This window comes from Pseudopodoces humilis, chromosome 1 (assembly GCF_049639895.1).
Source record: "Pseudopodoces humilis isolate 2021_Gansu_Grassland_sample_001 chromosome 1, ASM4963989v1, whole genome shotgun sequence".
NCBI classification, from domain to species: domain Eukaryota; kingdom Metazoa; phylum Chordata; class Aves; order Passeriformes; family Paridae; genus Pseudopodoces; species Pseudopodoces humilis.
The window spans coordinates 51,107,490-51,135,220 of record NC_142200.1 but is presented as its reverse complement, the minus strand read 5'-3'; the positions used below and the strand labels follow the sequence as shown (position 1 = coordinate 51,135,220).

Sequence of the window (27,731 nt, the reverse complement as noted above, 5' to 3'; positions counted from 1 at the left end):
TGGGTTATTTGCTAAATTTTGGTTTAAGTAATCTGAGAAGTACCAGAACTGTATCCTGTGCCCATGGGTAAACACCAGGCTAATCTACAAGGGAAACCTACACCTTATGGAAAGCCTTGGTTTTACGTTCTTCCCAAAACAACACTGCCAAGGTGAAATGTTAGACCACCACAAGCAGCAAAGAGCTTTTTGAAAATCTTTTTTGAAAACACCCTTCCAAAATAGTGTTTCATTTACATTACTGGACATACATTGTTAACTTTTTGGGAAATAGTCCAAAGGACAAGTTTGGAGTCAGCAATATTTTTAAAAAAGGATATTTCAAGGAGTAATCTCATTTACTGATATGAGCAGTCCCACCTAAAAACCCATCTGTGTGAGTTACTTCCCTCCTACCAGGAAGTACAATGCAACCTGTGAGTTTAGGAAATCTGCTCAGCATAATTTGAAAATGAGATACCAAATGAGGAACTACCCACGAATAAAAAACTGCATAAAGGAATATTATTTCCTGAGTCTTTTAACAAAAAAGAAGCTAATCAACCACCCCCTCACAAAACCCCAGAGGTGTTTGAGCATATGGATGGATTACATCAAAGCATCTGAGACTTTTCTTTTTAGAAGCTTATTTGTCACATCCTTTTGTTCCCTGCCTGCAAACTTTACCCCCAGAGACTTTTATTTGCAGTGTTTTAAGTTCAACCTGTTGTTTTATCACTTTTATATTGAGGTGTGAGCAGGGAAATGGCCAAGCTACTAAAATGTCCTGAATATCAATGAGGAAATTGATAATTCAGTTCAATTAATGACAGTTATTACCCTTTTGTCACAATAATGATTCTGGCTCACAATTCTGGTTCTTTCACACTGTCAAATGCAGGCTGAACCAGCATGGGTCATAACTTGGAAACATAAGTGTGGTCTGGTGGTTGCAACAAGTTAACTTACAATTAAACAACTATACCAGTTTCAACATGCTTCTTCCCTGGTCTTTCAAAACAGACTTCTGTAAATCTGAAAATTATTAATTCAGCCAGATACATCATTTTCACTGTAATATTCTCAATAAAAACTATAACATAAAAATTCTAGCCTTAGAACTAAATGGACTTAGGCTTAGCTCATATGAATTCAGAGGAAAAAAATCATTAACACCTCATAAGAGGTGTTCACAAGCCAGAACTAGTCCTAAAATGATAAATTCAATCTTCCAAGGGCTTTCTTCATAAAGAATAAAACAAAAACCCTTTGCCTCTTTTCCCCCAGAGGATTCACTTGGGGTAATCCAGATATATGTTGTCCCAGATACGGGTCTCCAAGGCAGATTTTCTGGCACTGCGATGGTCTGATACCTTATTAGAAGTTTTGCTAATGCTCCATATCCACTAACAGGTGCTCACTCTTAAGACACACTCAGAGGTTTAAAGAGGAGAAGCGAAGCGAAGCTTTAGTAGTCTGGGAGAAATGGCCAAGAGGTGAATTTTTCCCCTTGGATGTCGTATCTCAGTATGAAAAGTTAAATCTTGAGTTTACTGTGACTCCTTGTGATGAAAGTCCACAGAAACCTAAGAAGCAGAGGTCTCTTCAGGAAGTTCAGAATAGGTAGAATTGGTTTTCTTCTGCATCTGAATGAAATTCTTCCAGAAATGTGCAAGCACTGGAGTATTCTTTTTATTTTCATTGCAAAGTCATTATTTTACTTTTCAATGTGGTTCCGAAAGCCTTTAGGGTCTTTCAGCTACTCTGGTCACCAGTTAATGGCTGGCAAGGTTTAAACTGGTATTTGCTTATTCTCCATGTTGTCTCTCCAGAACCTTCCCACTGAAGGAGGCTGTTGCTGTGAGCTCATCTCAGCCATCCTCAGACACAGTTCAAAACTGACAGCAAAGAAGCAACAGAACTCTGGTGAGCTACTTCCCACTTAGTCAAACAAAGACTTCAGACAAATGAAGAGGTGTTCCTAAAAAAAAGTGAATGTGTAAATTAGTGTTGCAGTTCAGGCACTGTTGGCAAGTCCAATTTACCTACTTGGGGCCTTGAGAAAAAAAAGACAGAAAGAACTGAAGAATTTAACTGAAAAATAACAGGTGCCAGTGGAGTCATGGTCCTCAGTGATTTGGGCTTTCAGTTCTGATGAGAAATTCTTACCTCAAAAGGACTTATAGTCTGTAAAAAGAAACAATTATTATATTCCCTTACAGAGCAATCACTTCCAACAAAAATCATATGCATATTTCAGATGATTTCCTTGATACAAGGAATTGAATCTCTCCTTTTCCTTGTGTATGGACACTTTAGAATCCTATGGTCACAGTGGGAAGAAACTATGAACCTCCCTGCTCTGACCAGGGCTCCCACATGTTGGTTGAAGTGTAACTGCTTCCCCGTGTATCCCATCCTCCCATGGCTTCCTTTTTCTTAAATAGCCCAACAGGCCTCTTTCTTCCGAGAGGGTCACAGCAGGATCTCCTTAGCCAGTCATCCAAACATATGGAATTGAAAGTCAATCACTTCGATTTGTTTTGAAATCTCCAATGGAGCCAGGGAGGAATAGAGAGAGCGAGACAGAGGAATGTCTTACACACAGACACAGATTCCAAGTATGTCTTATTTCCTTGCAAAGTATGGGTGAAATCTTATCTGTTATTATAAATAAAGCCTAATGGTTGACCTTTTACCTCTTTTCTCATATACAAATCTCTTTTATTCTTTTCACATACACAATTTTTTCTCTCTGCATACACACCTAGAACTAACAATTGCACACATTTTCTTTCAATCAAGGAAAAAAAACTTGTTTTGTTATTAATCATATCTAGATTTAAACCTGCTGCTCAAAGAAAAACCCAGCGAAAGTCCTATACACATTTTGAATGATTTGTCTAAGCAATGGCTGCAAGCTTCTGTATCCTGACCATATTAACACATCTTTATCATTCACGCCCAATCCGTTGATAATGCTATTTGAATAAACCCATCTACTAATGGAAATACCAGTATACCAAAATTCAAGAAGGCAACAGTCAGTTAATCACTAGCCTGTCTATACCAGTACTGGGTATATTGAGGAGCAGTTATGTAAGTTTATACCACAAAGACATATTATAGTGTTTGCCTATGAGCATTTTAGAGTTGTCTCAAGTGATTCAGATTCACATCTTATATACTTTCTAAAAAATATGCTGGCCTGAAAGTTGTTTCTAAGAAACTACATGAAAAAGAGAGAGAAAAAATATTTGTATGTTTGTTGGTTCACTCATACTGAAGTGCTTTTGAAAAGCATTACAAGGGCGTGAACAGAACAGGTTTTAAGGCAGATTTTTAAAAATCTGCCAGTAAACCTACATGTAGAAATCATAAATGAAAGCAGAAAGAATAAAGTAGTGAAATAATTTGTTTCCATTGAGCTTTCTCTTGTCTATTCCTTTCCTTCACTAAGGCTTTTGACTCAGGCTTCTAGGAAACAAAGACTACATTGCATGATATAAAATTCTAACATACAAAATCAGACAGAAAAATATTGACTCAGGTAAGTGACAGGAGAATACTGGTTGCATGCAAAAGCAAAAAAAAAAAGAAGAAAAAAAAGGGTTTTCATTTATGTTCAGGTAATACTGGGCTTACATGTGGACCACACAATGCATGTGTTTGTTCTATACTGAAAAAAAACCAGACCACCAGGGAGTTTTAATCTCCAACAAAATATGGAAAAATTCTCCAAATAGAGGTACTTTGCAACTGAGTTCACTGAAAGGCACATTGCTTTATCCACAGAAATAGAATTACTCTTTGTAACTTTGTCTTATTTATAGGTCTGGCTTCTGGGCCATATTTCTGCTAAGCAACCAGTCATCCATACATCATTTATGAAAACAGTGCCATTAACTTATAAATAACAAACACAGCATTTCTAATGCCCACTCACAAAACTCATCACTTGCACCTCATGATGCTGTAGCTCAGACTCTTGAACCAGCTGCTGAAGATGTAATAAGAGCTGTGGGCACAAGGACTGAAGGTCTTTCTAGGTCAAAGAATATTTTTCACATTCATCAAGAGAGCACATGCTTCCAAGTGCAAGACTCACTGGTAGCTCCAAAGGCTGAGAAGCCAGAGGAGTAAGTCCCTTCATGCTATAAAAACCCCAAATGTCTCTCAATAAACACAAAGACACATTTCCTGTGAAGGAGCCTGCATAGCAATGGTATAACCATGGATCTGGGAAGTGATCAAGGTAACATTAATGCCGAGCCTTCACCATCAAGAGCACTGCCCCCAGTATCCATCCCAAGTCCACATTGCTGCTCCCTACAAAGCCAGGCTGGAAGAGGCAAGTGTCTTTGGGCACTTCTGGTAGGTCTTTTGACCAAACCATGATTTCTCTTTTAGGGTGCACCCTAGGTACTTGTCCCCCAGCTAACCCGGCTGGGAACCAGCCAGGACAATGCAGCTCCTGCCCGTGCCCAAGTTTCCTGGGAGGGAAGCTAGGACAGGACATACATAAGAAAACCTTACACCCACCTGGCCATGTGCTGCTGCAGTACCCCAGACTGATATCTGAGGAAGCACAAACTGTTCCATAATGGTTACTGTTGTGAAGATCCCTCTTTCTTTTACTGTTTTGGTCTGTGATCCCTTCAACCCTCCAGCTGGGCATGGGTCAAGTGACTGGGAAAGCAGATCCTTGTGCAAAGCAGTCCTCCAGGTGCTTTCCCCAATTCTGGCTCCTCTCTGCAGTAGCAGACAGGAAATACCTATTATCCAAGTACAAAATTTTGTAATAAAATTAATATTTATTTATTATTTCCCCGATGTTGACTTATGCTTTACATACTTCAAACTGAGAAAACTGTGAAAAATTGCCTTGCATTAAGCAATCTTAATTATAAGAAACACCTTCTGTGGTCAAGACACTCTACAGTTCTGAAAGCTTTTGCTTTTATATAGGATTTGAAATCTAAGTGAAAAATAGTTGTGCTCAAGTCATCATTTTCTCCTCAAAGAACACAGCATTGGTATCCAATTCCATTTTTCTGGTCTTAGTTAAAGTATAAGAGGTTATAATATAACCTTACTGCCTTTCTGATAGAATAAAAATTCTGGAGGGAGGTGGAGGTTTTCCAATGTGTTTTTTTAAAGCTATTGATTTTTTAGACTGCTAAATGTGCTTTGACGTAGCTGTGAGATGCTTTGGATAGCATTCTCAAATGACACTGGCTGATTCTCCTCAGCCACTGCACACATAACAGATAAATTTGCCCTTGCTCACACGGTGTAAAAGTGAAAGATTTAAAAAAAAGAATAAGTAAAAGCTGAAAGATGAGATTTTAAGAACCCTATCCTAGATGTAAGAGCTCTGTCATCTGCTCTACCCATGCATCTGTATCAATGGGAGGTTTTAATTATTTAGCCATACTTTGCCATCTATGTATTAAGATGCCACTGTCTATTATAAATAATAGCAGAATAAGCTTTTACTTGTTAATGTTATTACACCAAAGATCAAATTTACTTTCAGCCTCCTGTGCCAGAAGATCTTGGCTGTTTATTCTCTTTGGAGAACACGACAGTCAGTGCTACTTAAAAGGGATTGCTTCTTATTCCATCCAAAAGATAAACGTTTTTAAACATTTAAGCACTCAAAGCCATGTGCTATAAGGAAGAAAAATTAATGTTGGCACTGCTGGGAGTTACTATTGTATTTAAAGCCATACTATTATCTAGCCTCCAGCTGCCTGGGAACACAAATGAGGAAGTCACATCTAGATATTTTTACCATGTATGATGCAAAACTCACAAGGCATAAAGTTGATCAGAGGGTTGTGTATAGTACCTACCAAAAATCATGTTGTCGGGTTGCTCTTGTTTTTTTTTAAAGGGCTATTTCTAAACTACAGTTGTCAGGTTCTTGCACTGTTTTCTCTTCATCATGCAAAAGCAGCATGTTCTGTACTATTCTTCAGATAGTAGTAAGGAAATAAAATGGTAATGAAGAATCTTCCTCAGTTTTGCTGCTTGCCATGGCTTGGCTTTATCTGCCCACACTAAACATGCACTGGGAAAAAGAGCTGCCAGTGTTTTAGCAACTTGCACATTAACAAATCACAGAAGATCCTATTATAATATTGGTGCAATAAGTTGAATGAGAAGGTCTTGGCTTCTTTTTGAATGGCTCCCTGAATACACAGAAACTTCTACGTGACACAGCTATGACAGAAATACCTCCAGACCTCATGGTTTGACCTGAATCTAAGGGCAAAATTGCACTTACCTACAATTAGTGCAAAATAAGGGTGGTTTATATGTGTATTCTCCTTCATTGATCATTGTGAGATCAAGACACCACATTGTCCCAAACTGATCACTTAAATCAAACAGTACTGCTCACATAACTTGCAGTAATTCAATTCAGAGTTCAAAATATACAAGAAAAGGAGAAGGGGAACAAACAACAACAAAAAAAAAAATCAAACAAACAAACCAACCCAAAAACAAATGGAAAGGAAATCTTCCCTGGAGCTATGTCTAGACTGTGGGATCCAAGAGTACTTCACACTCTCAGATCCTAGTGTGAACCCTTGCTGAATCCTGACTTCTTGTCTGGATGAGGTCTGGGCATATCACCCAAAAAGCCAAAAGTATCTGAAAGTATCCTGGGAAAGTCAGACTAAAATTATTGATGCAACCTTTTACTTCTTCTCTGAGGAAAAACACCTTGCTATATTACTAAGAAATTTCCTGCAGATCTCAAATTTCAAAACTTCCCTTTTTCATATCACTTCAGTTCAGTGCAATACCTCTTTAAAAGCCAAACCTTACTGAGAGTAAGAGAGCACAAGTCACTAGTCTAGGTGTTATTCAAAGAGCCTGGAGTTGTGATTTTTCTGTTGTTCTTTTCTGTCTCTGCTTCAGTCTGTTACATCAATTGCCAACATCAGAGCCTGGTTCTGATGGTGAAGACAGCAAATTGAAGGAGTTGTCTATATATCTTCCTGATGTCTCCTCTTAATTGTGGAACAAGGATAATATCTCTCACACAAATATATATGTTGTTTCAAAATTTACTGCTTAGTATGAAAACAGAAGGAATGAGCAACTGCATTACTACTTTTAATTTAAAAAATAGTCCAATCTTATCCCAAGAAACTGAATACATTCCCACTGCTGTTACCAGATTCAGGGTAACACAATCTGAACCAGCATGATTCCTTATTATTTTGAGACCCCCCACATAGGTGCTGATAGTTTCTGGTTATATATTTGTGCTTTCCAATGGGGCAGACAAATCCTTCAGAAGGTCTGATTATGTCGGATCATGAATGGGGCAAGCAGCCCTGCCAGGGCGCCTCAGAGTTGCACCAAAGTGGATCAGCTCTGAACAGCACCAGCAGCTAAGGCATATTTTGGTGGGCAAAGTGTGTCAGTCTCAGTCAACCAGCCTTTCTTCCTTCTCACATTTAACTGCCTCCATCGACTGATATGTGTCTCCCCAAGGCGTTAGAGTATGGAAGAGGGAGAGGGACATCCAACACCAAGTGGCTGGAGAACAAACCAAGAGTTTGCACTGTCCCCAGCTCCTCTCTTCAAGCATCTGTGCAAGGGAGAGCTTGCACACTGCCTGTCTGCGTGCATGACTTCTATGTGTGTGCTTGGAATACGTGTTGAAGTCAGCAGTAGAAAGGGTGGGATTTGCCAGTCTCCATGTAGACAGCTGGCTTGTGAGTCATCTCAACTTAAGGGGGCCATCCAGAAAAACATTGGCTGTTCTCTAGAAAGAAGTTGTTTCCATGGGTGACTGGTGCCTGGGTGACTAGTGTCTGCTGTAGGTGCCCAAAAGGTAAATGCTTGCTTTTTGGGCAGACCAATTCCATTACCAGTCTCTCATCTGTAATCCCTGAAGCTATGATATCTCTTTATACCCTGGACCAAGGACCACATAATTTCTCCTAAGATTCTCAAGAATCAAGATCAAGAAGATCAAGAGATCTCTCTATTTCAGGAGAAAACTGTAAAAAGACATTACCATCTCAAAAAAACATATAAAAAGATAAGGCATGGGAGATTCAGCACTACTAAGATTCACCATTGCTCATTTTACCAGTCAGCTGAGGGGGTTTTACTTCTTTGTTAACCTCCAAAGAGTAAAGGAACAGGTATCTATGATGATCACTCAGAGCACCTGTGTTATCCAATGATCCATTGCCCAGCCACAGTTTCCCAGTTTGAAAGGAGCTGGCCCAGCCAAGCCCAGTGTAATTGCACACTCTGCTTTCCAACCCATCTCAGTATTTGCATGTCACACAGGCAGCTTGCTACTCCGGGGCCCCAAAGGAAAAAATTCCACTTCTTTCTTGTAAAAAGATGCTGCTGACAGAGCTTGAAAAGTTTCTGCCCTGTATCATAGGGCAAAAGTACACTAAAAATTGCTCACAGTGACATCATTCACATCTCATCTTTAGGAAACCCCTCTAATTAGTAGACTTCATCATGTGAAACCTTGTTAAGACCCTTTCCTCAACAAATCGTGTGATTCTATTTTTTTTCAGCTCAGCTGTGATTTGGGACGAGATCAAGTGGGTATTTAGTATGGGATGTTGACAAATAACTCAACATTCACCCAAATCACAAGATACCCAGCCTAGGCTACAGTACTAGGAAAGCACAGATCATTTTGGAAAAGGCTTTTTTAGAAATACTCTCTAAAATGATCCTTTGAATAGGATCATTTATATTTCTGTGTAGTGTTCTATTGTAAGGATAAGATAAAGCAAGCTTATGCAATTTTAAGTGATTGTTTTCCTGTTGACATGATGACAGTGCCTTTCTAAAGATCATTTCACCAAATTATCCCAACAGTTTTAGCACAATCTTACAAGTACACTAGAACTTCCTAACCATAATTTACATCCATGTTATGACTGGCAGTGCACAAAAACTGAAGGATCAAATGGATGCTCAATATTAAAACACAGAATTATTTTCCCTTCTCTCATTCTCCAATGCACTACTTTCCTTTAAAAAAAGTAAAGTCGCAACCTATTAAACAGTCTTGAAAGTGAATGGAAAAAAACCCCAAGAAAATATTAATGAAATAATGACTGTTCTTTTTCTGCAGAGCTTCTCCATCAGAGAATAACCAATGCCCATCATTTATGTCATAACACCGTGCATGTGTCCTCCTGTAGCAATGCATGGACTGAATCCTAATATCATGGGCTAAAAGTGACATGCTTAAAGCTCCAAGCTAGATATTCCCCAGGCCATTTCCAATGATATCCTGTTCCTCTTTCCTCAGTTATATATGTACATATGGATTATCAGCACATCCGAGAAGCTTCTGTCAGCACTACCTGGTGGGAAATGCACATTCCAGGTAATATGATGGAGCTGCCATTCCCTCCATGTGCGTGTGGGCACATGCACGCCCCACAAACAATTTGTGCAGCTGGATTTGGGGAACAGAGAGCCCAGAGGAAAAAAAGAGACTGGCAGACTTCATCCTGCTGTTTTCATGTTTTCAGTGCAACAGCCAAACCTGTGCCTGCTGCAACATGTCTCTACTTCTATGTTAAAAACCAGCAAGGTTTATGGAAAGAAAAAAAAACCCCAACAAAACATTTCATTCAATACTCCTTCAGTAGCAGAAGTAGTTGGTGGCAACTGTGTGTTTCTTCTTCTATTTCTAAGCAGTGTCTGTCCCTGAAAACAAACTCTTGCCAACTGCACTCACCCAAAGGTTTTCAAAGTGTTTTCTTTTGTTAGACATTTTGAAAAATGCATTTATTCCAGTGAGAACACTTTTAAAAGAGAAATATCATTACTATTTTACTTCAGAAATTGTTCTGATTTTAAGGGAATTTTGGTTTGGGAAGATTTTTTATGTTATTTGTATGCTATATCATGACATCTCAAAAATATTCCTTTTGTAATAGGAAAAATTATCAAAAGAAAATCTCAAAATATACTGTTTAATCCGTACTGAAATTCCTGCATTTCAAAACAAATGATTGCTTAATTATACATCCTAATTTTCTGAAGCAATTTGTTTTACATGAAATCATAAAGCAATGTGTTTTCATTTTAAGTCAAACTGAAATGGATTTCCAAATATTGATGTATCTAAGAAGATAAAAATGTCTAATTTCAATCAGACCTTGTTACCAGCAAGCTCCTCCAGGGAGAAGAACACAGTGAGTCTTTACCCCAGCCAGCAAAAAATGGGCAACATCTGATCATACAAGTCTCAGCACAGCATGTAATTAATAGTGGGCAAGGAATTCAGACTCAGAAGCAGGAGAAACATTTTAAACTCTTATGTTACAGGTGAGACTCCAACAGAGAAAAAAATTATGCTTCCATATACGTGGAAAGAGAATTAAGTGTGTAGTCCTCCCTGTTAACCACAAACTGGCCTTGAGAGGCGCTCATAATGGGCACAGCAGCAGGACAGCACAGAAAAAACATCCCATTTGGGGTAAACAGGTTTTCTTCTCTTACAGCCATTTAAAAAAAAAGCAGATTTTTCTGTCCATCTCAACTATTTGTTCACTACAATGGAGAAAGGTTTATTCTACATTTTTAAGACACTCATATCATTCATAATGTTCTAATTATTATGATGCTTTCAGGGCAGTGTTTTGTGAAATAAGTCCTCTGCATTGGGTAAACTCAAAGGAAAATAAAACATATTAAAGAGATAAAATACAAAATACCTCTCAGAGCATGAATGGCAATAAATTATTACTGCTTATATTTTCCTGCAATTATTGCCTTAATTTCTTTATTCTCTTGCTAACAATGGTGTTTCGTCTAAGTATGAGAAGAGACATTTTTAGGTTGGGGGGGAGGCTTTAAGTGGTTTAGATGTCACTTGAAAATTGTGAACTTGCATGGTAAAAACACACTGGAACTGATTTCCAAGTGAGAATGGTTCATTCAAAACTGTAAATATGAATGGTAGTGGGGGAAGTGATTTCATCAGCTCACATGACTGCACTTCTGAGAGCAGTCTTGCATTTTACAATACAGTTTCTCCAGAGACAGAGTAAAATAAAGGGGTTAGTCACCTTTTCCAAACTGGTATTATCCTGGTGTTGATATAGAACTAGAGGAGAATCTCTCTAGTACAGTGCTGTTTTTTGTGTGATTTCCTTTAAGTCACTACGATTTTCTTAGCACTGTTTAATTTCCTGGCTACAGAATAGGAAATACAAGAATACTGTATAATAAAGGAAACTAGGGACCATGGTCTGCTCCCCAGGTAAATGTACAGTTGAAGTCATTATCTCAGCACAAAAACTGTTTCAAGCATCACTGTACAGAGACCTCTGGAGAAGGGTTTTCCACTTGGCTTTCCTCCCTTTGACTGGAATGAATTGGCTTTCGAAGTTGTCCTCTCTTCACTGTCAATAAAGAGAGCCTTGATAGCCAGCCTCACTTAGATCCACACATCCACACATTTTAGTTGGTCAGGCTGAAATTAGGCAAGCCAGGCAATTTCTGTCTTTGAAGCAAGTAAAGCAAAAACTCAGAGGCAGAACTGAAGCTCCCTGTTTCCAATTCTGTTGACGACCTACTAGGATAATCTTGTAAAAATAATTTTTTGCTCATTGGTACCTTGGGTAACCCACTGCAGATTCAATAGGGATTATGTCACAGACTTATTATGACACTTCTTTTACAGCTATTTGATTTGCAGATGAAGGATGTAGTCAAAGTCCGAGTGTCCACATGGAGAAGTCTGCGTAGAGGGGTATATCACTTTCTTAAGACTCTGTTGCCAGTATTTGGACATTTAGGATAATGCAGTACCTAAAGTTTCATATTTATTTTGAAAAAAAAAGAAAAAGAAAAAAATTCAAAAGAAAAAAGAAAATTAAAAAAAATACCTCTATAGTTGCTATGTGGGACAGCATCTGAAACAAAGATACATACTGTATTTGGTATGTGTGAGTCATCAGGATGCAGACAGCATGGACTTACGGATATTTTTACTCTTGTTTGAATCAACCCAGAGGTAGATCTAAGAAGGAGTTTTGCTATTCCTGGTTGTACATGTTAATGTATACCACATACACCAGATTGCAGTGTTTGCTGGAAGAAGCGCCGCACAGAGCAAGGGGAAAAAAGAATAAGGAAAATGGTATTATCAAGCCTTTTAAAAGAATACTTTTAAAGCACCTTTAAATTATAATATCTTGAGCAAAGAAAAGCCTGAATTATGTAAAAGTGGGCAGGGAGCCAACATCTGGCAGTAATAAGTTTGTTTTGTAAGCAAGCAGTTTTCTACACAGCACGCAGCTCTTGGTCCCCATTACAGCTAATGGTGAATCTGTGAAGATGTGCATGGTCTCTGGCTGCCAGAAGGATATCCTAGGCTTTGAGTGAAAATCTTTGTGTCATTTGATCTCCTAAAACAGCCAGCTGAGATGAGTTATATTCCCCCTGCCAGGAACCTCGAAAGAATGGTTCAAACCATACGCTCATTCCTGTTGAATTGGAAACAAATGCCATAGCTGCATTGTTGGACTTTGAAATTAAACTCTCCCCAATTCTTCCCAGCATTCCCGAGAAGAAACAAAACTCCTCCCTGTGTCTGCCACTTTTGTCTCTGCAGAGGGACTTCCTTGCCTCCACTCCCTGTACTCCTCATCCTTTCTGTCCTCCTCCAGCAACTGCAATCTCTCATTCTAGAAAGCCACATCACAGGCCTGCTCCATGTGTTAGTGATCTTCTGCTTGCTGCCATTAGACTTTGCCATCGCCTGTAGAAATGGAGTCACTTAATTAGGTCCAGAGAGCTGGAGAACAACGAGGCCATTCAGGGTGGCACCCAGCCAGCAGCTTCTTCCTTTTGCTCTTTGTTTTGCTTTGTTTTGTTTTTCCTCTTTTCTTAGAAGGGAAATATCCCAAGCCCTTCCCTGCTTCTTCCCACCTGTACAATCTACAGCACACCTGAGCAGGTTTGGGTCTTCAATCAAACCCTGCACACAGAGGTTGTCTTTCAAAGCCAGCCCCAAAAGAAACAACAGAAAGAAATAAAAGAAAAAGAAAAAAAGGAGAGGAAAAAAAAAAAAAAGAAAACCACAGAAAACCCTAAATTAGACATCCAGCAGGACCCTAAGTCTCCATTACAATATGCTCCAAAAAGAGTAGGCAGCTAATGAAAGTCGCTCCCCAAGCCATGAAGGGCTTTGAAAGTCACAGCCACTCATCAGCACACTAGGGAAAAGTTCTTGGAGGCCATCCTCTCAGAGCTGCATCTGGGTATGGTTTAGATTTTATTTCAGCCTTCATAAGAAATACAGTTGCATTCTGTTACCAACAATGGTTGAACTCCATCTCAGATATTTAACTCTCCCAGCTGCTGACAACAAAGTATGCATGAGTGCTTCATTTCAAACTGCCTGACTGCCCTCCTTCTTCCCCAGCTCCCCCAAAGGGCATCTGGGAGCACTCAGATTTAACATTTCAAAGATATTTTGCTGCAGATTGAACACTCACCTACTAAATAATTTAATCATCATATCATCACATTTCTTAAATTTTCTTACTTGACTTGTAGTATTCATTTCATAGAAAGATGTCACCAGAGACCCAAACTAAGCTGTAATTCACAGCTGCTGCATATCAACCAGGTAGTGCAGAAGTACCAGCTATTCACTGGCATTGACTGGGCTTTCATATATTCTCTCAGTAATATGTAGCAGTCTGACACACCCAAGTCTGAAGATTAGTTTATCCTTTAATCCTGTGGTTTTAGAAAAATATTCTACACAGGTCTTAATCCCTCTCACCAACACGTGTTTGCAGAACAGCGTATCTCACTTTGTGTACTGCCAGCAGCCCTCACAGGGAGAGCTTGATGCGTGCTCAGGAGCAGCACCTGGCTCTTGGGAAGGGTCTCCAGAGGAAGTGACAGAAGAAGCCTTCCTCTCCCAATTCAAAACAAAGCTTCACCAAACAGAAAATTCCTGGAAGCTACATTCATAAGTCCAAGGACAGATTTTTTGCAAAGGAAGTTAAAGTAAGGGGAAGATCAAAGACCAGATAGGAAGAAGCAGGTTGTAGCAGTGGAAGATTCAACCATCAGGCAAATAAACAACGGGGTGCATGACCTTGGATGGGACCACGGGGGAGCCTGTCTTACAAGAAGAAGGGTGGTGGATTTCAGCGGAAACCTGGGCAGGGTCTGAGGAAGCCTGGGGAAAGAGCGTGCAGTGGTGATTTGCCTGGGCATCTGTGACTCTGGTGACAGATGGACACTCTGGAGGTAACGTGTAGGTCCACAGAAAGGAAGCTACAGACCAAGATTTCTGCAGTCTTTTAGCTTGGGATAATAGGGGAAGCAAAGTGGCTGCAGGATAAAGAGCGTCCTTGTGAGAATAAATCAATTAAAGGATGGGAAATGGAGTATAAGTAAGTGGTCACTTCCCACAACAGAGGGAGGTCACCAGTTCAGATTTACTGGCACTGGTGCTGAGAAATGAGCTATTTAATATACAGAGATGTTAGAAAAGGGAACAAGGCCTGAGGTAAAGACTGCTGATGACACTAAGCTATGCAGAGGAATAGGAACGTGAGCAGACTGTGGAGAATTACAAAAGAGTCCAACAAGACAGAATGGCTGAGCAATAACCCAGCAGCTGAAATTCATTGTGTATAACTGTGAAGTGATGCATAGTGGGGAAAGACAAGCCTGCATCTGCACAGACAGCGGTAGTTTCTGAAATAACATTTAGCATTCTGGAGCAAGACCTCGGTGTTGTGATAGATGGTTCCATAAAAGCTAAGTGAAAATGTCAGGAACAATCAAAAAAGGAAGAGAGAACAAAGCAAAATCTCTTCAACCCTTGGTTCACACCCTTCAAATTGCACACAGTTCTTTTGGAGAGAGAGAGAGGAACAGCACTGAAGGCACAAAAGGCTACAAGAGGCGTGGAAAGGCTTCAAAAGGGAGAGGGAATGTAGTATTACAGATATTTACCCAGTACCTACTCATCCTAATGTCCCTGCTTATCATCACTACCAGAGACGGCACTGGGTGAGGCAGACTTCAGGTCCAGACTGGCACTGCCACTCTTCCTGGCATTGTGGGAGTGTCTCAGACCCAGGCAGATCGATTTCCACTCTGACATTCATCAGTCCTCTTCTCAACCAGGAAACAAATGGAGGGCAGGAAGGGAGTGTTACCAGGGAAAAATATCAATAGTCATGTTACCCCACACACTATCACTCACCACTTGACGTAACTTAACATTTCCAACTGCAGACTCAAATATTGGTACCATTTTTTCTCCTCGGCAACAGTTCAATATTTCTTCATGTCATTTGGAGCACATACTTTGGGTGAAACAACAGGAAAATGGAGTGCACCCAGAAAATCAAACTCAGATTTTTAATAGCAATCATTCATAAGTGAAATAACAATGGTCACAGAAGGAAAGTGTATTTTAATTCATAGGAGAATAAAAATGTCTTAGTTTTCATATTTTACATATCTGTCTAAGAATTATTCATTTACATTTTTTATTATTAACTTATAATAGCAAAATCATTTTAAAGGGGAAAAAAACTGGGGAGCGAAAGGGGTACAACAATTAGAAAAATAATTTCTGATTATTGTTCACCTAATTAATCTTCCTAATAAGCTTTTAAAAAATTAAAGATAGATAGATAGACAGACATATACACATTGCTGGCCCCTAGAAGATCTCCAGTTTAGAAGGGTGAACTGTAGCTTGTAACTACTGACTGTAGGGGCCTGGCTGTCTATGACCTGCAGAAATAACGTCATGACATAGTTTTTGGAGTTGAAGAGCTTATATTAAAAGAAAAATTTATCTCAAAAATGAATCGAGGAGGAAAGATTATATCAGAACAATGTTCAGAAGTAGCACATGTCATGAAAATGTAAAACTTACTTTTTGCACGGTGCTGAAACAGAATACAGTCCTTTATGAAGGGAGATCAGAGGCCTATCTTCACCAAAAAGATTCAAGGATTCCTTTAAAAGTCTATTTCAATATTTATTTTTTTTAATAGGTAATGTTTGGTTTTATGGTTATAATATTAAAACTACCTTTAACATTTGCTGTTGGTCCTGCTTGACCATGAAAATGAATTCTCCACTGCTCAAAATATATGTGCTTTATTTTAAAAGTATTGAAACCATTTGACTCACCCCCCAAAATATCCCCATGAGAACAAACTGCGCCATTAAAATACAAATAAATGTCAAGTTTCTCTTATACCTCTCAAAGCACAGCTGATATCAAAGGGAAAAGAGATATAAGACAGTGCAAAACCATCACACACCTCTTGATTTTAATATATTAATATTTCTCACAGAAATAACTCAGATTCCAAAATAGTAGGAGGCATTATTCTACCCACAGTGTGACCCCTTCTGTGACTATCACTGTAATTGGAAATTACAGACTTGCACAAATAGAGAATGATAAAAAGGGAAAAAATCAAAGGAAAAGGGGGAAAAAAACCAAATAAAACCTGCCTGCATTAAATGCCCTTTTTGCAAACACCATTTTTTCTCAGTTCTTTCACACTTCCTGTCAGAGTGACAGATTTTGGAGATAAAACACAAAATCAAGATGTGTTCAATTAAGCTCAGTTAGAAATCATAGCTGAAGCGTGGTCTCAAGAATTCTGCCTACTCCTAAACTACAGAAGTTGGCAAGGATGTTTGGGGTTTTTTAAACCAAATATATATGTATATACATGCACACTCACATACATAGTTTCTCTTTTCTTTCTTTCCATATATGGAAGACAAACATTCACAACAGATGGAGAAAGCATCTGATTTAACTGAAGTAAGAGCAACTACAAAGTGTTGTCAAAGAAATGTTGTAAGCTTCCTAAAAGAACAAATATCAACTTCTTCCCCATACTTTCCACTCCTAAGCTTAGGGTTTACTTCAAACAGGCAAATTGTGCATTCACTGGCCAAAACATGTATGCAAACTGATAGCGCCTGTTTAGGACAGGTGTTTTTCCATATGCAATTCCATACCATATTTACCTGGCCACCAAAAAAAAAGGAAAAAGAGAACATACACATATAGAATAGAATTAGTTTTTTCATGCTCAAGGAAGCTTTTTCTTTTTTATACCATCACCTTTAGCTAAGAGGTAGCCAATAGAGTAAATATTATTACTACATCTACAGTAGTGAACAGACATTAGCACTGACTTCTAATGACACTCTAAGCTGCTCTGGCAACTTCATGAAACCCCCATGCCTTTGCAAATCCAGCTTATAACAATTTTTCAAACCAAATTAATTTGCTTTGTAACCATGGAATAGCCCTGTGGGACCACAGAATAAAACATTTTTATTGTGAGTGTTCTGATTCTGCAGCTTGTGTACGTGCTGGCGCAGCAGGGAGACTGCTCCAGGCAGATGGCTTTACTTTCTCATGCAGATTAAAAAATAATAGAAAAAAAACCTGCTCTCACTCTCTTTCCCTTTTTCTTTCCAGTGAGGTATAACATATTCCCCTGTGACAGGCAGATCTTTATCTCCAGTTTATCAGTGCAGATGAAAAGTGGGAAACAAGCAGTATTAGCACAGAGCCTTCACTCTTTCCCAGCTCCAGCTGTATCAATGTCCTGTCACAAGGAGCAGCAGCAGCCACCACACACACATTGTAGGCCCACACTACACTGACTTCAGTTGCAATAATTCTCCATACATCCTAGGAGTCTTCCAAACCTGAAATATGCCAGACAGCATGTTTCACTCTTGAATTCTCAGGGGAACTGCCTATGAGGGGTGCCAGACCCCAATATTTCTCTACAATGGGACATTAAAAAACATTCCTGGAATCTTGGCTCCACAACGGAACAGGAAAATGAAACACTGAAGCCCTGCAGAGAAGGTGAATGCCCTGGAAGTTTTCTGAAGCTGCCCAAGAGAGGTATGTCAAGGAGCCTCCCTTGGGAAATTTAAGATCACCCACAACAGGCTAGGGAGAAGCAGGTAAATGGAAGGAAATTCCTCATTAAAACACTGGAAGTGCTCACTCTTGGAAACGGGAGCTCTGGCTTCTCTGAATTGCTTTGGTTTCCTATCATCAGTCAGGTAGCTGGTCAGGAAGCCAGAAGGTCAAGTTGTAAAGAAGGAACTCAATAGTCCATCAGAGCCCAACAGTTGGATCATTTTGTTTCAGCAAGCAAATACTTCACAAGGATGAAACACTCAATAAAACAAAAAAATCTAAGACATTGAGTCACAAACATTTGCCCCATTTGATCCTAGAAGAAAAAGCAAACAAATGAACATGTTTTTAGGAAGAGGTTGTTATTAGTGGTTTTCTCGGGTTGCTTTGGCCTCTGATGGCTGCAATCCCCCACTGAGGCAACCAGATTTTCTCACTCCCTAAACATGTAGACAAACCAGTCCCTCGAGCCCCTTATCCTTTTAGGGTATGGGATTAAAACCACATCAAACCACTAAGTAAGCAATTCTTTTCAAGACAGACCATTCCCAGTCTCCCCTTTTCTTGTAACTTTCGCAGGCCTCTTCTGCTCACTGCATCCTGGGAATTCACCTCTTCCTCAATGGATGACTAGAAAACATGAGAGGAGAGCTCCTAAAATTTTCCCCTTTCCTTCTAACCAATAACGCTTTCCTTCACTTTTCATGCTAGTTGCAGGTCCTCTGCTGATTAATTAGGTTTCCCTAAGGCGTGCAATTCCCACAATAGTTCAGGACCTCTATAGCACCCTTTTGCCAAAGCACACCACAAGAAGGTAAAGGATAAAGGCAAAGACACCCAAAGAGGAAACCATGAAGAGCAGTCTGAATAATAAAGACTCTCAAACTTCAGGTATGAAATTAGAAAACCAGACCTGGACTAAAATCACTTCCAAATGACCTCCAAATTTTGACAGAAGAATGAGAAATCAGTGAGATCAGAATAAAAATCACCCAGATGAGACCAATGAAGTAAATGAATGGAAGAATGAAGTGTAGTAAACCTGGAATCAGTCAATAGGCAGATGAAAAGGAAGATGCCTCAGCCACAAGATCCCCCTGCATCAAAAGTATTAAAAGTTGCCCAGGATATTCTAATAATCATGGGAGACTTTGGTTACTTCCATGCAAACCAGAAAACTGACACAGTGGGTTGTGAGGTAAAAAGCTAATTGATTTATTTTTCACATAGTATAAATGTGAAAAATAAATGCTCCTCATGGAGCAACCAGTCATAGACCTTTCAGAAAGAGAAGCACTTTTTTACTTAGTTCCAAATGACCCACGAGACTCAGTTAAAAATTTGTTATAAAGGATCTCCGTGACTGCTGATCATCACAACATACTCAAATTCAAGGGCCTTGTAGGAAAAAGGAAGGGTGGAGGGAAAATCTACTCTATTAAGAAACTGTATAAAAGTGGGAGAGTAAAAGGAAAATGAGGTAAGTTGCTAAAAGGGTAATAATGCACCTGAAGTCAGCCAGGAGACTATCTCAAAATATTTCACTAGGGTTTCAGTGCAAACACGCATCACCTCTTCAAAAACATTTTGAACAAGACCATAACAATCTAGTATTGTTAAATGTCAGACTACAGGAAGCTTTTAAAACTAGAAAGACACTACTCAGAAGTGGAGGTCATGTCCAAGTGAAGAAAACAAAAATAGTACAGAAGTTTATATATTAAATGAAAAAACATAATGAAACACAAAAACATTTTGAAGTACTACTTGCTACAGGCATTCCAATTAATCACAAAAGTCTTGCAAAAACAGCCAGAGTTTGTGTGACTAATAAATAACAGAGGTGTAAAAGAAAAGTTCAAGGCTGTATCAGAAAAGCTAATTTAATTATCTGAGTTGGTGTTTATAAGAGAAAAGCTCAGACAGGTTTTATGTGTGAAGCAAGTCTGAAATCTCTAAGTGAGGTGTCAGTGGCAGGGGATTAGAGCAGGTCAATAAAACAGTAGCAAATCTCTAAGACCAGATGCCATCCACCCAGCAGCCCTAGAGAAACTAATATACAAAATCTTAAGCATGCGATTTATCACTTCAATGGCTTCAAAGGGCTCCCAGCCCAGAAGAAAAGGAAGGCTGCACAGATGACAAAACTTATAAACAGGTCTCAGGAGCAAGGAAATACAGGATACTACAGACCATTAGTTAGGTTTCTATGTCAGGCAGATTGGTTGGAACTTTAATAGTATATATACCCATAAATACCTCACAACAGAGAAGAGGAAAGCGGTTTTTATAGAGGGTTGTCATACTTCCTAGATGCATTGCAGTTCTTTGAAGACAACCATAAATATGTTAATTAAATGATTCATTTATTATATTTTTATTCCCAAAAAGTCTTTAACAGGTTGAGAGAAATGTAAAGAAGCTTAGCTGTCATGGAAAAGGAGAAATATATTAAATCTGGAGAGAATCTAATTAGTAACCTTTTATTTTTTTAAAAAAAGAAAAGAAAGCTGAAATAAACAGCCACTCTCAAGGAGAAGGATTTGCTCTATGATCTCTACTTCTCAACCTATCCAAGGCTGATCTATAGCAGAGGCCAAAGAGTTAGTAAAGGTTATTCATAATACAAAATTTCTTAGCATCCTATAAATTAAAATGAACTGCAGAGAATTACAGAAAGATTTCTGAATGACTGATCAATAAGAGGTCAGATAGTTGCACATACCACAAAAGATAAGTAAAGTATATCAGTAATATTAACTTTAACTGCACAAACAGAATGATGGACTAGTTATCATTCAAGAAAGATCTAGGAAAGAAATTTGGAATATTTAACAAAAGTATGGTTTTAAGAACACTGGCTTATTAGAGGGTACCAACCTTACAGGAAAATAATAGAGAAATTAGAAATATAAGACATTGCTATCAATGTCTTTCTAGCTGTATAAACTTGTGATGGGTCTGTGGCTTGATTGATGAGGACAGAGCATGTCACTGAAAGGAGATATATTAAAATAGAAGAGGTACAAAAAATCCCATTAGGATAGAAGGAAGTGCAGTATAATTTCTCCACAAGGGAAAAAATTAAGTAAGCCTGGAAAATAGACAGCAAGTGACAGATATGAAAAATCTGCAGTTTCTGATGAGGATGGACAATGAGAATAGAGAGACATTAAACTTTACGTGATCTCATCAATCAACAGAGTTAACACAAGCTGCTCAAGTCCTTTTTAACACAGCAGATGACAAAATTGTGTGTTTCTTTGCTATGTAGTATTATAGGGATTAAAAGCAAGAGGGTCCCACAAGCAGTCAGACCAAAATGCAGAGAATTCCATAAAAGATACTTAAACACAAGAAAGGAGCCTCAAGAAGAAGCTACTGAAACAGAGTGATAAGAAAGATTGAGAACAAATCAAATGGAACCCATGCACTTCCAAACATTTTTCATGCACTGTCTTTCCAATTCTCACATTTTCTTGACAACATTTCAGATTGCTTAGGCCACATTCAGCAGGCGGTTAGAAAAAAACAAGACTGCCCCAGGCCAAATACAAAGTTACAGATGCTGTTATGAATTGTGTATATGTTAATTCTCCAAGTATTACCTAGTTCCACTTTCAGGTAAGGCAGGAGTATGATTTAAGAACAAACAATTAACAGCACCACCACCCCCCCTACCCCGCAAAACAGCTGCTCTCTTAATTGTCATATAATTTGTTCTGCACCTCCTTTTTACAGCTTAACAAATGGAGTTTCCAAAACTAGACCACAGTATTAATGGGTTCTCATTGGAATGCTTTGCTTTGCACACTCTAGATTAAAAAAGAATTGCTACAGAAAAGTTTGAAGTAATACTACAGTTAGCGCCTTGACTCTGATTCAGTGGTAAAGTGACTACCAATGTGGAAAATGCAAGCCATAAGTTATCATTTATCCATCATCTCTTCAAACAGAATTATGAACACAGGAAAGGCTCACAGTCAGTTACAGTAGATTTGTCTTCACTGACACCACAAATTGTATCAACTTTTCAACAAAATGCCCACCAGAGCAACATACTGAAAAAAACAAACCAAATTAATTTTAACCAGCAACAACAATGACTTGTTTTAGAAGGGACAGAATTTCTGCTGGTTGAGTTGCAGGGCATCTTGACTTGGAATTAAGGGCTAGCAGGTCACAGCATCTCTAATTCTGCCAGCCCCAAAAGACAGCAATAGTGATTTCTACAGACCTAGTATGAAACCTAATTTGTATTCGCAATATCTTTCAGAGCCATTGGAAAGGCACAATCTAAATGCAAATTAATCTGATAGTACAAATTGGTCTGTTCCAGAGTATTATCTAGCTAAACAACTGAATTTTTCATAGGGGTTTGAAGATGCTTGCAAAGATTAAAATCTCTGAAAATGAACAGATCCCACCATAGATAAATTTTGCTAAGTGAAAATTTGCAGCCGCCTTTTTGGAAACATTTCTAAGGGAGTGTGTCATGCAGTAGGAAATTTATTCTGGATAATGCTATAAAACTGCTCACCTTAATTTGTATGCCAAATTCTTCTCTATTGAATAGCAATTTATTGTGTACTCCAGCATTTGCCAGAAACTGCTGAATGAAAGCCACAGCTGTGTCTGTTATTGGGCAGAAGCTACAATATTGTTGATGCTTTTATTCCATGTATGAAAGAATTCCCTCAAACTTTTTTCTGTAACTATCTAGACACTAGTTTTTGGGGGGCAGTTTTGAGTATTCTGCAAGGGCTGTACCTGGCCACAGGCACACTTTCCATGCAGACAATGAATTTGGAAGCAAACCAAAATGCTCAGAAGGTTGTTTTTTTTCTGGAAATGTGACAGGACCATGTGCTGGAGGACATCTAGAAAGCCAATATGCTGTTAATAGCCTCTTTGGCAGTTCAACACATGGCTGAGCATACCAGCTGGGCTGTCCTTAGCTTTCCTGTAGAGCAGCAGCAGCAGTTAGACCTGGAGTTTACTGCTTTTGAGGTCATTCTCAAAACTATACAGGGTGGAGTACGTTCCCAATGGATGCTGTAGGTATAACCCAAGAGTAGTAACTGCTCTCACTTAGTAAACTAAGTGGCACCCTACCTTTTTATGGAGCAAAATTCCTCCTATGTAAAAATTCAATTCTGACTAGCAGCAAAATGTCAAGGAAAAAATCAAAACCCTGAAAAATTTTCAGATGCATATCTGCCAGAAAAATGTCAGGCAAATCTCAAGTGAGTCAGTTCAGGCTGGCAAAAAGAGACCACAGAAATTCAAATTACACCAGAAGTAGAACGACTAAGAAATTTATCTTACTTTTCAGATTATGCATTGCCTAGTTTAAATATTGGTCTAAAAAGTCTACTGTCACCTTTGCATTTGCTCAGTTCCACTGATCACGTACACTCCAAGCTGCATAAACAGTAGACTGGACAGTTAGAAGTAACTTCAGTTAATATATTTTAAAGAAAAAGTTAGAAGAAAATTGTGGTTTAGTGAAAGAGACAAAGCATTCATGTTGGCATTTGGATCTGAAAGCATTAAATTTTAGTCCTGAATAGAGCTGGGATAGATTAAGTCACCCCGGGAATACATTATCTTGTTTGTCAAGAAAGACACTTTTATTTTCAAGCAAAAGCCAAGGTGACGTGATCATAAGATTTGGGCTTTGCAGCAATTGCCAACATATGAATTCAGCTTTGATTAAAGAAGAAATCAAACGTGTCACCAAGAAGAATTCAAGGAGCTCATTATATGTCCCTGACCAATCACTTTTAATGTTCCTTCTGTTTGGCAAAACAGCGAAGAGCTCCAAGCAAAGGAATGGTACAAAGATGTGCTCAGTCCACAAGGAAAGGAAACCAGAAGTGTGCTGAGGAGATGCTGCAGCCCTTGGGACTGGTCCCCCTCCTTTCATGCTGCCCCTGACCTGGAGCACCCCTCCTGCAGCTGCAGCAGCTGGTGGCTGAGATGTTCTACACTCATCAATGCCCTTCTAGACCCACACATCGCAGCAACTGAAGAGGACACTGCCATGCTATGTCTCCTCAGCAGTTTTCTCCCAAGTGTATTGCACATAATACAGGCCTGACCAGAAGAAAACACTGATTTAAAGGAGTTGTATCACTCAAGAGAATGGCCCATGCTGCTGGATGGCTCCAAGACTGCAAATATGGAGCCTTCAAGACCAAAAGCCACAGTCTGCCCCCTCCCTCTTCCTTTCACCTCAGAAACTGGAATTCTGGACTACTTGTTTGTGCATCACACTCTGCAATTCTCTTATGTGCTCTCACAGGCAATGTGTCTGCTCAACAGGTAAAAACACTACCATGCAAAATAAACTCCACTACAGCATGTAGGGTTATAACAATCTCAACTCCTTGGAGTTTTCAAGACCTTATACCTGAAAGTAGCCTCAACTAATCTCAGAGCTGACCTGGCTTCAAACAGGAGGCTGGATTTGAGGCCAACCTAAATTATCATGTGACCTTAGGGTTAACTGCAGACAGTTTCTATCATTAGTTCACTGATCTGCAAAAACTTCCACCAGGCTACCTTCAGGTTTGTTTTGTTAATGAAAGACTTTGCCAAGTGAGGCTGCCAATTCAGCATGGCTCAGCTCTTTTCAAAGGTAACTATTGCAGCCCAACACCTGAAATCTAAACAAATTTTGTAGCATTATCCAGGTTTCTTTGGGGGAATGTTACCAGGATCAATTAAAGACTACATTATGTTTCCAGTTTCCTAACAAAATATGGGAAGAGATTCCCTGTAGCCTAAGTGATTCTTTTGAAGGATTTTATTGAAACCAGGATTTCAATTGTCTTCTCAAGTGTTTGCAATATTTTGCAGGCTTTTGTTTTTTCTTCCTCTTCCCCACCCTCCAGCAGAGAAAAATGTGCAATGAGGAATTTCTAGTTTACATACTGAGCTTCTCATAAGCTTTCCATTATGTTTTCAGCTCAGACCTCAGAATTCAAGGCTCATTCAAGGGGGATGAAACTGGATGTATTCAAAGCCTGCAGTCACTTGGAATAATTTCAGCACAGACATGGTGAGAACCCCAGTTATCCCATAATCACATGTACATTCTCAACACTTACAGGTCTGAATCAGCATCTCCATCCATTTTTTTTCCAAAATATTACGAAAGGTTAAAATCTGTTTTGCTATTTGTGTGATCTCTTTCAATGAGCAACTAATTGGTCACAGGAAAGACCAGAATGGCTGAGATTACTGATACAGAAGCAAAAACGGGAATCATGCAGGAAGCAAAAAGTGTGGCATAGATAACAAGCTTTGTGCTTTTACAAATTTCCATCAAACAGAGCCATAAAGATTTTCAAGAGAATTGAGAGGAATACAGCAACAGTTAACAAAAATAAGTAGCAATTACTATTTTACAGTAGATGTTGCATGACACTACATAAAATGAAATTCATTAAGATGATCTTTTTGAAATCAAAGAATCACAATAAACACAATAAATAACACTTCTAAGCAATCAGAAACAGTAAATTCAAAATGTTAAACAGAATACTTCAGCCCAACACTCAGCTTTTTGGGGTGTGTACCCCCACTAGCTCTTACAAACTTGGAGGTTCTGCCTACATAAGACAGGTTATTTACTGTTCTCTACACTTTTTGTGTAAATTTTATTTCAGGAAAAATGATGCCTCAGCATCACTAGTAATCCACAGTGTGGGGACATCAAACCAGGTGAAAACAGCTGATGAAGGATGGTAATCATAGTTTCCTGATCTGCATTGGCATCAATGAACAAGCTATGTGAAAAACTGAGTGACATCTCAATACGGAAGGGTTTTGTCATGCATAAAAGCAAGTGAAAAGAGACAACACACTGCCAATCATTTCCACAACACAGCTTTACCAAAATAAGTTTAGTTCACAGACTCTTATATGGTCAAATTTCCTTCCACTGGGATCAGGGTACAAAGATGAATTATCTGGGTGATCCCAATACAGGTCAAGATTTTGGCTGAAGCAAAATAAGAACTTGGGTCAGATGTGCACCTGCACTCCAAGGTTTCACCAATTCAACCCACAAAACAAGACATGAAATAAAGATCTGTTCATATTTTAATTAAGCTGATGAGCTCCTGTAATTGCAGACTGGCCAAAGCTGCTTGTGAGAGACATTCCAACTGTTTCAGGTTGCCTGACCTGTTTGTGGCATTTATAACAATTTCTATCCATTCAAAAGAAAACAAAGAAACCCACACAGAATCTGCCTTGCTGACATGAATCTCAAGGAACACTTCATGAAAGGAAATGTATCACTTTTAGTAGTTTGTGGGTTTCTTATGTTACTATACTGCTATTATCCTCTCTATTATTTCCTGCTGTTCACCACCAAAGCTGAGATGTTGAAAACTACAAGGGAAGAAAAACAAAAAACACAAAAAAAGAAATCTCTGATGGCTCCCTAATCTCTTTAGGTTTTCAAAACCCAATTCCAAACTTAATTTAAATTTGTTCTCTGAATGTCTCCAAATCTTGAATCGCTTTGCTCTTCATAGAGTCTAATCTTCCAGTGACTTTTTATTGCCTTTTTCTGAAGTCTCTCAGTACTCTATAAAACACACAACATTTTCAAAATATTTGCATGTCACTGGACCAAGCCCCAAAGTTTTTGCTGCTCTTCCTTGTCCAAAACATGCTGTTTTAGAGCAGAGCTTTGTTCAAACAAGGACAAAGTGGGACCTGCCCATGAAGCAGCCTCTCTGCTCTGACTGTATGGACAGCACATTTGCCAGTCATTCAGATCTGTGGTCTGAGATATGCAGCTCCCAGGCTACATATCTCATCACTTCAGTTCATTTCCCTAGATGAGATGGGAAAGTCTGGGAGATAACATCATCTGAAAAGTATCTAAATTTTTTCCTTCACCCAAAGGATGTATTTGAACTGATAATGAGATGTTTTCTTTTTACACAGTTGCAGTATTATGCTTCTGCAATGCAGTAATCTCAGCTTTAGAATGTTCTTGGAGCAACAGCTTCAGACCTGTGTTTATCCTTATTGGAATACCATTTGTCAATTCATCTCCATTATGACACAAATCTTTACTTTGGTTTCCTTGACAAATCAAGGATGTTTTATTCCCAGGCACAAGAAGGATGTCCTAATGTTTCTCTTGTGCAGAGCACAGCTTGTAATGTTACCACGTCTCAAGCATGTCATAAATATGGAATCTCTCTCAAACCGTGGAGTAGAGCCGAGCCAAGACCAGAGCCAGAATTAGCAGCAGCTAATTCTGTATGCTCCAATTTCCAACTACTCAATGTTTTTACTCTGGTAAATCCCTAATTCAAGAGATTAATAAATAAAAATTTTATTTCAGCACAGATATTAATGATCACTCTTTTAAATACACTTGTATTTCAAGGAAGTTTAATTAACATAGTCTTTTTTTTCAAGTCACCCCTCCAATTTAAATATTGTGTTAAATATCTTCACCTTTATTATTCTATTATTGAATTAGGGAAAGATACCTGGTTTCATGGCAGTTAGAGAGATAGTGACATTTTAATGTACCTTGTAATACAGTACTGTTGTATATCATTTGTTAAGTTCCATAAGATTTTCCATAGATAAAAAGGACTGTTTAAAAAAAGAATGTAAGTGAAGATTTTAATCAAAGCTGAGTGATACTGGAATTCTGTTGAATGACCCTCTGTTTATGCTTTCAGCAGATGAAAACACTCAGATGAAAAGTACAAAGTGACATCTGAGCTGT

General features: G+C 38.8%; 1 long non-coding RNA gene across 1 annotated transcript in view; it reads right to left on the bottom strand.

The window, feature by feature from the left end:
* Positions 1 to 1,389: 1,389 nt before the first annotated feature.
* Positions 1,390 to 27,731, bottom strand: part of LOC148185096 (uncharacterized) — a 38,821-nt gene continuing 12,479 nt past the window's right edge. The window contains exons 2-3 of the long non-coding RNA XR_015773446.1: positions 4,522 to 4,754; positions 1,390 to 1,960 (exon numbers count right to left, since the gene is read on the bottom strand). This is a non-coding gene — a long non-coding RNA (uncharacterized LOC148185096). The remainder of the gene's footprint in view (positions 1,961 to 4,521; positions 4,755 to 27,731) is intronic.